Source organism: Arvicanthis niloticus, chromosome 13, assembly GCF_011762505.2.
Source record: "Arvicanthis niloticus isolate mArvNil1 chromosome 13, mArvNil1.pat.X, whole genome shotgun sequence".
NCBI lineage: Eukaryota > Metazoa > Chordata > Mammalia > Rodentia > Muridae > Arvicanthis > Arvicanthis niloticus.
This window is the reverse complement of record NC_047670.1, coordinates 25,832,045-25,844,339: the sequence shown is the minus strand read 5'-3', so window position 1 is coordinate 25,844,339 and position 12,295 is coordinate 25,832,045. Positions and strand designations below refer to the sequence as shown.

Sequence of the window (12,295 nt, the reverse complement as noted above, 5' to 3'; positions counted from 1 at the left end):
ACTGAAATGAATCCTGGGAAAGTCTTTCACTATGATCTTTATTTTAACTGAGTCTGTTGTGATCCATTTGTCTTGCTGCAAATCTCCAGATGAATGAAAACTAATCTGGATTCTTTTTCTGTGTTGCTATTTACATTATAAATTTGACAAAGTAATATGTTAATTTTCTTTAATCTGAGTAAACAATTATACCATATTCTTGGTTTTTATCCAAGAAATGAGAATCTCTGTGAAGAGATATTAGAGCATTTAGCACAGTTCATAGACTATAAAAAGTGCTAGGATAATTTTAACTATATTTGGAATAACCTCACAATCCGTAGCTGTTACTTTTAATCACAAATAATTGTTTCTCTTCACTGTTTCTTAATTCATTATTTAGAGAATAAGACAAAAAAGTCTCCAAAATATTTAAAGCAGTAGATTTTTAAAATAAATTTCAGTTGCTATAATCATAAAAGCAAGCAAACAGTAATTACTAAAAGTAAATAGAAATTATAAATTCTAATATCCTTTCACTGACCTACATTGGAAGGAGCGTAAAAATTATTTGTTTATTCTGGTGCCATGGTAAGTAACTGTACATGTCTAATTTTAACAGATCAAATATCTCTGTTAATTCTAACATTTTTATCTGTTAAATTTCATGATAATATGAACAAGCAAGACAATTTTAGGAATATAGAGTGATATGAGTGTGTAGATTATTATTTGAACCATCTGTCCTGAAATTAAACACAACTGCATTATTTAAGCAAGTAGTAGATGCTCCATGCAGTTGTGATATGCTCTGCACATCTCTGTTAACACATATTTACCTGAAGTGGTCTTTACAAGAGTTAAAGCTGCTTTTGGAATCGGCTTTAAAATTCAAGAGAATTTGCCTTCCTCTCAATAGTTCACATCTATGATAAAGTAATAATACATCTACTAGATAAAATAGTCATTGTCCTGTTAAAAATTTAAAGAAGGTCTAATCACAAAAAATTACTAATATGGATAACCTAGTTTTGTTTTTATCAACAATTATTTTTTCAATATGCTTTAACTGAAACCGAACCCATGATTTTGCCACCTCCCTTTTCTCCTTCTAGATTCTCTAAGCTCTCTCAAAGCCTTCCTACTCTCAAGTTGTCATCTTTTTCTTAGATTATTATTGTTACATACATATGTGCATGGACAGATATAAAAATATAACGTACTGAGTCTATTTTTGCTGCATACATATGCAAAAATATATTATTACATATACATATATGTGCAATTATATTACATATCTTTGTGTGTTTGTGTGTGTGTGTGTATTCATGGCTAATCAATCTGCACTAGGCATACAGAAAGAGGGATAAATGAATAAAAATAAATATTATTTTCCTCCTTCCCTTTCTTATTCCACACCTCCTATGCTTTCCCACTCAAATTAATGGCTTCCCCTTCTTTATTTGTTGTTTCACATATACATATATACCTAAATACAGATATAAACCTGTTCAGTTTATGACATGTTGCTTTTATTTTGTACATATTTCAGAAATTCTATCATACATATATAGAATTTTTCATATAACTCATTTGTTCTTTCCAAGGATCCTTATTATTTCAGGAATCTTGTTTGATGGTATGATGTATATATTTTAAATATGCCTCAGTAACTGAATTAAATGCTTGAAAGACTTATTGAAAAATAAAATATATTTCTTGAAACACCCTGTCTGGATTTATTTTAGGTTTTTTTTTTTTTTTTTTTTTTTTTTTTTTTTTTTTTTTTTGCACATAGGTGGACTATGAGTTTGTTAAGATTTACAAGTTTAATGGAGGATGTAAAAAAAAAAACCTCATTTTCATCATACCCAGGAATCTCACAGGCTTTCTGGCAGTATGTTCTGGCAGATTGATAATATACAGATCATAAGTCCTAGCTGGGTACAATCTCAGCCACTAGTTCTGTGGCAGAAATGTGACCAACTGAGTAAATTCTGTGGGGACAATTAGTATCTCACCAAGAAACTAAACTTTCTCAAGCTTTGTTAGAAAAAAACTATAATACTAAATTTCTTTATAGCAAACAAAACAAAATGCTATTAAAATCTAAATTAAAATGTATTTTTGAAACGATTATTCATATTCACAAAAATCATTAATTTAATAATATTTAAAAAGCATATAATTAATCAAACAATGTGAAAAATGTACTGACATAGAAAATAAAGTTAACTTTGTAGTTGATGATTTTGAAACTATCAAGAGTAATGTTCATAATTGTTTCAAACACACAGATGTCTTATTTTAAATAGTTTGTTGCAATTCTAGAAAAAAATAAAGTATGTTTTAAAATATCTTTAACCCTCTAATATGTACCTTTTATTTATTACTCTAGTTGTTTATATTAGTATGAATAAACTAGTAAAGACAGAAAATTCTATTTATACTCTCATTTTTCATTACATTTATTTATTGGTGTGAGATTGTGTATGTCTATGGCATGCCTGCAGAAGTCAGAATACAAATTGTGGCAGTTTGTTCTTCCCATGGAATACTGCCCTGGTGGTCTCTTAGGGTTTCTATTGCTTCAACAAAACACCATGACCAAAAACCAAGTTGTGAAGAAAAGTCTTTATTTGCGTTGTGTTTCTCTATTGTTGTTTCTTATTGAAGAAAGTTAGGACAGGAACTCAAACAGAGCAGGAATCTGGAGACATGACCTGATAAAAAAAAGCAATGGAATGGTACTTACTGTCTTGCTGCACATGGCTTGCTCAGCCAGCTTTCTTATAGAACCCAGGACCACCAGCTCAGGGATGACACCACCCACAATCGGCTGAGCCATCCACCATTGATAACTAATTCAGATAATGCTTTAAAGCAGGATCTCATTGAGGCATCTCTCAAGGGAAGTTTTCACCTCTCTGGTAATGCTAGCTTGTGTCAACTTGACATACAAAATCAGCTAGTACAAGTGGTCAGACTTAATGGCTAGTATCTTTTCTCACTTGCAGTTACACTGACTTGCTGCCATCATGCTGACCTATGATACCCATTTTTAACCAACTAAAATGAAAGGAATTTCATATGAAATCAAATGGTTTCTATATAATGAATTGTAACAAGTTAATATATTAACTATGTAATTTATTCACTCACTATATAATCATAAAAAATGTATCCAACCAAGTAGTAATTCTTAATGTTTACCTGTTTTATTTTCATTTTATCCTTTACAAGTATTACAATGATATTACAATGATGGAAAACTTACTATGTAAGTTTTCAATAATTTGTAGATCATTCTCGGAAAGAATGAAGCCCTTAATAAAACTTATGAGTTGTTTTTTTAGAAAACTTTAACAGATTTTAAACCCCAGAGGATAGGTAAAAAAAAGTTTTCCAGTCTTTAGATATTGCCTCAGTTTCTGAAGCAAAACTTATACCAGTTTAATAGTAGCTTATGACCAGTTAGTTACAAATTCAAAAGCAGGCCTTGTAATTAAAGTGTCTAGAGTAAAGGCATTCAATAGGTGTCTCATTGGATGCTTCTACCTGGCAAACCTCTTAAGTTCTGATCATAGCTTTGTATTTCTTAAAACCCAAGTTTGAACACAACCTTCAAGACTCAAAGTCTCCAATCACACAGTTTTATAAATCAGTGGCTGTGGTTGTTTCAGCTGGAGACATAGATGTGTCAAGTAGGACAGAATACTAATCTTGTCAAACTACTGCATAGACTTTCTAATAGAGAAGGTTTTATCAGACCTCTGAAAATCAGCCTTTACTACAAAATTTTTATCTAAAACAATTCACTGATAGTTTTACATTTTTAAAATTTGACAGCCTGAAACATATTCTTACATTCGTGACCTAAAATGATTAATCTTTTATTTCTCAAATATCAATTATAGCATAGCATTTTCTCATGCTACCTTGATTGGTTTGAGTACCAGTTTTTATGACTATGAATTATATTATAGCAATTTTGGGTTAATACTTTAAATCATCATATTATAACCAATAGAATTATAGAGACATATTACAATGTTTTTGCTTTGTTTTTACAGTATTTTACAGGTGTTGTTTTTCACTGCCTCAACTTGTTCATTCTTTTACTTAAGCCATTTCTTATCTTTCCCCAACCTCAGAAAACTTATCTGTAAGTTTAAGGTAATAATCTTATATAGTTATTTAGATACTTGGCCATAAAGACAACTATATAATACCAAGAATATTGAAATGCTTCATATAATTTAACTGTAGCTGATTGTATTTTCATGTGAATTATGTTCCCCCAAACCTGTTTGCAGGAGTATGAATGAGCTCGAAAGACACTGAGAGAGTCTGCCCCCAGTTGCTTCTGATTGGTAAACAAAGAAGCCAATAGGCAATGGCTGGTCAAGGCAGACAGAGGAGTACTTTTAGGATTCCTGGACAAGAGGAGAAAGAGGAAGGGAGGAGAAGAAGATCTGCCATACTTGAAGAAGGAGAGCATAAGGGAGCAAAGGGGAGGGGGGGGAGGTGTGGGTAGGGGAGAGAAGGACTGGAGAGGAGAGGAGAGGAGAGGAGAGGAGCATCTGCGGGAGCTAGGAGACTACACCTCAGCTGGGCAGCACTCTGGGTCCAGAGCAACCAAAATAGAATATAGGAATCAGTAAATAATAACTCAGGATTATCGGTGGGAAGTGGATTAACCAACCATTGGTGGGAAGTGAATTAACTGCATGTAGGTTAGGAAGTGGCCCAGCCATTGACCTGATTAAATCATATCAAAATATAGAAGCTGTGTATGTGTCTTTTGTTAGGGAACACTGAACATTGGGTCAGGTAGTGAGGAATGCACCGCCAGATATTATTTAACTATTTTTTATTACTACAAGTAACTCTAATTATTTTTGTTTATATATAATAAAATTAATATTTGTCCTGTTTTACACATTTTACAGTATTATCTCCAACAACTTAAAAACACTTCTTGTGGTTTTAGAAATAAATTCTATAAAATATAAACATGTGTGAATGTCATTATTTCATAACTCTCAATGCAGGAATTCCCAGTACCTGTATCAGATTTATTTTTATTTCTTAATGATGTTAATGATAAATATAGAAATAATTCAGAATTTCGTGTGACAGTAACAATATAACAATTATCAAACAATTTATCAAACATATGTAAAACTGGGAAAGTAATATATTGCTTTCAAATGATTATTTTAAAGTAAATAAATGATTGTTTGAAAATTTATAAAATCATATAACACTGACAGCTGATTTTCTAAGCAAAGATGGGAAACATTCTTTTTTCTCTCTAATAATAATAATGTGTAGAAATATTGCTAACACAAGTCAGTTCTCTCATGATTTAATGAGTTAGATTGAATGATTAAATCTTCAGATAAAAGTAAATTTTGGATACATCTTTTATAAATTGATTATGACATACAATACCATTAACTTGCTTTTAAAACAAATGTAGATTGAACATTTTGAAGGGATTTTTTTTTATCTATGTTAAAGAGGTAAATTCTATCATACATATATAAGTAAGAAAAAGTGTTCTGCACATTTGAAAGATGACCTGTCAAATCTGAGAGAAGCTGAGAAAATGAAACTTTCTTGAATAGCCTTGAAGCGGTGGACAATATCTCATAGTAGTATGATGAGAACAAAAAAAAAAAGAAAAAGGTAAGAGCAAAACAAAATGTGTTTATAACAGAAACTTTAGGACAGTCACTCAAAAATCAGTTTCCCCAAAGAAAGTTAGCAAAGGTAGTGAGATTTCCAGAAGGTAAACCATATAGGGAATAATTAAAAGATAATTCCTCAAGGAAAGTAATGTGTTAAGAATGAGCTTCATAGCAAATGTTGCACACTGATGGAAAAAATTTCGAGGCAGATTTGCCATATTACATGAAAAGAGAGTCTAAAGATTGTTTTTCCAAGAAGTGGGCTTCCTTACTGTACTGTGAATCATCTGTCACTAAATACATCAATTGAAAACTGGAAATTGGTACCAGAAACCAATTTCCAAACACAGCAGAGAAAATGATGCATCCTGAAACTCAGCTCAGCGTCCTGATTCTGTTTGTCTACAGTGCTGTGTTGGAGAAGATACTGCCCTGTTATTGGTAAAGACTTGATTCTTCAAATTTCTTGTCACTTAAAATTTGTTTTAAATTTATAATTTTTCTGACTCCTTTCTCTGACTTTTCATTGAGGCATGTTGATGTCATCTTCTAACATATCTGTTGGTTATATAGATCATGTGATTTCTACCTTCTGATAAAAATACAAATACCTGGAATATAAGTCGATAAATGTTAAAAAGTTAATCTTTATAATAGTAATTAATAAAGTGTGGTTGTATCATATAGTACATTTTTTTCACATTCTCTAAGTACTTTTAACTTCTAATATCTGCCTTTAGTAATAAATTATGCTTACTTGGCAGCACACATTCATGTTAAACCTTGTATTCAGTCTGCTTCATATTATGCTTTAGTTGATTTTAACCTTCCTAGTAATAGTTATAAAGGGTGGGTCCTGAGTCATTCGGTACAATTCCAACATAAACAATAATTTCTTAAACAGAAATGGAAATTACTTTTTGTAGGAGAAAGACTTTCACTCATGAGCTTTTGTGTTTCCCCATTAGAATTAAATTTATAAGTCATAGCATATAAAAGCTATGCCAAAATAGCTAAACCAATTATGTGAAAATAAAAAATAACATCTGGAGGGGTGGCTGAATAAGAGGATGTATTGGGATGGCAGACAACTTGAGTTCAGTTCATAGGACCCATGTTAGGGAGCTTACAATTGTCTTCAAGAAATCTAATTCCTATGTTTTTCGTGGGCACCTACATTAATGTGCATATGCCAAACACAGACATATACAGACAAAATAAACAGTAACGGAAATAATAAAGTAAAGAGTCTCATTTACATTGATTATCAAAAATCTATACACGTCTTTAAATATTGTCATCACAATTTGGCATTTGTAAAGCCAAATTCCTAAGTGTGAAATCAAGAATGAGTTAAAAATGTACTATCAGCTGCAGTGGTTTGATTTGTTGTGTCATTAACAATGCTGCTCATAAAATACTTTAGATATGATGTTTATCATATCCAATGCATGTGTCATTTATAAAACAAGATAAGGCATAAATTCAAAAGTATTGACACTGGGTCATTGCTGAATGAATATCATTATATGATTTTGTTGCCTGTTTTCTTTTCAAGCTAAAAAGTGAAAACTAAAATAGAGAATAAAGGGCATAGATCTTAATCTAACACTTTACCCGAAGCTCAACAAAATCTTTCTTATTAATTTTTTTAATGCTACTTAAATAAAATTAGTTTAAAAACAGTCAATATAATTTATTGTTGTTTAAATAATATTTAAATGCTGGTAGCATCCTTTGTGAAAAGATTGCTGACAAAAACCTCTTAAAAAACAATAATATTCTACAATTGAAGAAGTAGACGCGAACAGTGCTAAAATAACAGGCGATGTGGACAAGAGCTATCAAATTGAAAGAAAAAAAAACCTTAGCCAGTGCCTGCTCCTGCAGGAAAACAAGGATTCATAATCTGGTATTGAAAGCTAAGCTGGCAGGTTGAAGACAGGATTACAATGTTAAAAGCCTGACAGAGGGCAACTCAAGATCTTGTGCAAAGTAAAGTTTTAGGAAAGAAAAAGGAAACCCAAGTTTGTAGTTGTTTACATGGTGTTCGGCCAACTGATTTATAAATGCTGTACCCTCTAATGATTCGTGGCACTTTCAAATATTCATCACACATTGCCACCGTGTTGTAAGTCCTGTCATGATTATATTGTTGAAAAATAATTAAACTGGGAAAATAGAGTATTTTATTGATGGACATTTAAGAAAGAAAAACATGGATAATCATAGGACACCCGTGTATCCTCATAGATTAAGAATGAAGCTTTGACTTTACATCAATTTAAGTGTTTATCCCAAAGCTCTTTTTCTTGTGCTTTAGGAAAAACTTTACTGAGTTTTATATTCTCAGGTTGATCAATAATAAATATAGAAACCATACATTCTGAGTGTTCTAAAAATCTCTTTGGAAGAAAAAATGTAGATACTCCTTCTAGTACCATTTTATATTTAAATTCTTGATTACCAGAGATTTAAACAAAATTAAAATGGAATTAGTTGTCCAATATCTTTTTTTAAGTATGGTTTTTCAAGTGTAGTTTGAAAGCTGCATCATGTAAGATTAGGAACTAAAGCACCTGTCATTAGCATTGTAAAAATTTACACGTAAAATTCAGAGATGTTTTTATGAATGTCGTCTGTAAAAGGCAACATCCTTTAGGATCAGTAAGGATGAGTCCTCACAGGAAAAATGACCAACAGAATGTTTGACAGAAAGTATTTTCATATATTTTGATACCCAATTATTGTTAAGAAATTGTTCCAGTTCTTGAAAATGAAATGTTTTTTTAACAAGGATAATACATTGCATGTTCCAAAGTCCATAAAAGGAAGGAATTTTACTTTTATTTGTGATCCACAAATAGAAAATGTGACTATAATAATTGTATATGTGAGAATTATATTTAGAACAAGACTTCAGATAGTTTTGTAAATTTAGCACACCTATAAAGAGTAATAACAATAATAGAATTATCTTAGTATTTTATTCTTAATTTTGTCAATATGTGGGAAGAACTTAGATATTAAGAATTCATAAGAATATGATATAAAGTGTTACAATTTCTCATACTCTTTGCATATTATCTGCGCTGTAGATCTCTGTATTTGTTCCATCTGAGCAGGTGGAAACTTCTCTGATGGTCCCTGAGCAATACTGATGATGGTCTATCGAGCAGGGTACTGATCTGTGGAATAGTAGAATGTCATTAAGGAGTCACTTGATGGCTAATTTTCTTTAGTAGAACAGTAGTATTTGCTTTTACTCTAAGTCCCTGGATTGCCTTGTCTTAGATTCTTTTTTACCTAGAGCTATAATCAGGGTTGGATTCTACCTCATTTACTAGGCCTTAAGACTTTGTGCTACAATCTCACTAGCATATCTCCCAGGCAGGAGAGCAATATAGTTTGAGAGATTTGTAGATGGGTTGTTGCTTATGTTTTTCCTTTGCTAGTGTACAGAAGCACTAGGGCATGGGGTGAAAACTCTCTGTGGGTATCACCTTGTCATTGTGTGGTGTGTTACCTTCAGCAATAGGGCCTTCTTGTCAGTTGTGGAAAGAAACAATTTGACAATTGTTTTGTTAATGTAGTCAGTGAATTATTTTTAGTGGAAATCTTTAAAAATTAGAAGAGAAACAGCATTTTGAAGGTCGGGTCATTAAACAAACCTGGGAGAAACTAACTTAGTTACTTAAGCAGAAGGACTTGATAATGAACTTAAAATATCAGCTAATGACACCATATAAAAGATGGTTCAGTGAAACACAGAACTAGACTGCTATGTGGGCAGAGACATAGACCTACTGGGGATCAAACTGCCAAGTCTTCTTTTTACAGGCAGTGGTGACAGGCAGAGAGAAGTGTTAAATGGTGGGAAAGTAAGGAGATTCTATATGCCATGTCAGCAGGGTTTCCATCAGAGCCCATTCAGTCTGCCCAAACTGCCCAGTAACATGGTGTCTTGCCAGAGGTAGTTGACCTTTGGAGAAAGGTTAAGGGAGGTTCCTGAAGGATTAAGGGTAGTTCTCAGTAAACAGAAAACCACTTTAAAGATCTGCTTCTTTAGTAAACCTTTAGGCTTGTTTACCTAATTACAATCCTTCTGTTTACATAGCCCAAATTCTTTTGTTTAGAACACTGTCAACTTCACTGCCCTGGGGAAGAGGGACTTTGGATCTGACAGCCAGGAAAAACTACAAAATGTCACCATTTTGTTAGAAGTTAGATTTTGAAATCAGAACTTAAAGTCTGTCTCTAAAATTCTACCACCTGATCATCTATTTTCACTACAGATACCTTTCTTTTAAAATAGTAATAACTGGCCTCAGGCCCCTAGAGTTTAAATGAGTTAATTTTCAATTGCATTCATTTTTATTCTGTATTTTTTTTACTGTAAATGGTATAATAATTTTCAGTGTAAAAGGAATGAAAATTTTATAAACAAGAAGCCTATCAGAATAAATTCTCACTGTTCTGACCCTGGTGATATAATGAGACTGTTGGAGATATATGTTGCACTTCAACTCATGTCAAGGCATCCCTTTTCCCTGAGGGACCAGCCACATGATGGTATAGTATAGAATAGAGTTTATTCAGGGCATGGGGAGGGGGGTTAAGATGGTCAGTAGAAGCAGAGAGAGAGAGAGAGAAAGATGAGAGAGACAGAGAGAGAAAAAATAGAGAGAGACAGAGAGAGACAGAAAGAGAGAGACAGAGAGAGAGACAGAGAGAGAGAGACAGAGAGAGAGAGAGAGAGGAGAGAAGAGAAGAGAAGAGAAGAGAAGAGAACAGAAGTAGGGGCTGGCCATGAGCACGTGGAGAGGGGGGAAGGAAAGGGGGAAGGTGAGAGGAGAAAGAGGGATCAAGAGATCAAGAGAGCAAGAGCAAGAGAGAGAGGAGGGGGCAAGCAGACCCTTTTATAGTGGGCCAGACCTACCTGGCTATTGCCAGGTAATAGTGGGGGTGGAGTTTAGACAGAATGCTATCAGAAATTATGTGGATCACAACTATACAGATATAGAGGTAACTCAAACTTGCTTCAGAGACAAAAACATATAGTTTTACAAGTTCCATGGTTTGTTGATATTTTGTTTTTGAATCTGGACATGTTTTTGTCTAGGTGCTAAAGGGTATATATAGAACTCTCCATAATACCTAAAAGCAGTGTACAAAGGTGACTCCTAAACACATTCAATTCACAAATAAACTCTTCCTGTGAGTAAATGCACACTAAAGAATTATATTACCTTTTATAAGACTTTAAAAGCTAATGAAATACAACATATTGTGTTTCCTTGTTGGAAATGATAAATTGGCAGAAATACTTGAAACACACTGAAATAAATAAGCCTAACTGATGCTTTGACTGCTTTCAACTGTTAGTTTTGTATAACAGCTATTCCTTTCAGAATTGCAATGTTGATATATCTCTTCATATTATTTTTATTCAGTTATTAAATCATATACAAATCCAAAGAATTTCATTAGAGTGTAGGAACAATGTATCTTAATCAGTCTCTAGCTGTGCTTGAATACAAGCAATGTACACATAGGATAAAGACAAACAACCATGAGGGTTCCTCACTGACCGCCCTGAGCTGATTTCTCACATTCATCCAAGAGTCGTATCCTTCACTCTGTATATTTAACACCATTGATTTTATTGATATGTTAGTTTTCTTCTCAGTAATGTCTTCAAAATTCCAGAAAGAAAAGAGGAAGAATAGTCCTTGAGTAAAAATGCAGGTAGTGGAGTAGGAAGATGACTCAGCAGTTAAGAGCACCTCTCTGCTCTGTAGAGGTCAAGGGCATTTCACTTCTTCTGGCATCTATAAACAGAGCTTGTGAGTGCACATATTCAAACAAATATACATATATTTTAAACATTAAACTTATTAAAATATACAAAAGAAATATGACCATGAAAACACCACAAAATCTTATTAAGTCCACAGGAACTTTCCAAGTCAGGAAAACTCAACAAATTCTATAAAATCAAAGAAATAGATCTTGAGATGAGAAAGACTTTATTTTAACCAAAGCATGAGATGTAGAATGTAAACTGTATGGCTATGTATTTATAAATGGTTAAATGATACCATTTTTAAAAGTTTTCTCAATGCAATCAGAGATATTAATCAAGGCTTTGTCACAATTCTCTTTCTGAATTAGAAATAAGTATTTTTTTTAATTTAAGAAGGCATTGAAAATAATCTCCTTTATTATTTTCTTTGTTATGTTTTAGTAGTTATGTTACAATTATTTGTATATTTGCCTGGATTTTTCATTAGAATTATTTCTCAAGATGAAGTTCAGTGGGTGAAGAGATAGCTCAGTGGCTAAGAATATTTGCTTCTCTTCTAGAGAAGCATCCACATCTGGCAGCTCACCAATGCTTCTACAACCAGTTCCAACATATCTGACACATTTGGGGGCATCTTTATAAATCATATACACATGGAATACATTCATGCAACACACTCTAATACATGCAAAAATGAAACTATATAATAAATTTATTATAGGCAAGTTTTGTTTTAAGGTTCAGCCATCTCATTAGGGGAGTACTTCTGTGATAGTTTGAAAAGGAATGGCTCCAAAATCTTATGTGTTTGAAC

The 12,295-nt window shown here is 32.6% G+C and overlaps 1 protein-coding gene across 1 annotated transcript in view; it reads left to right on the top strand.

The window, feature by feature from the left end:
* The window catches only part of Csmd3 (CUB and Sushi multiple domains 3), a 942,208-nt gene that overhangs the window by 728,842 nt on the left and 201,071 nt on the right, over positions 1–12,295 (top strand).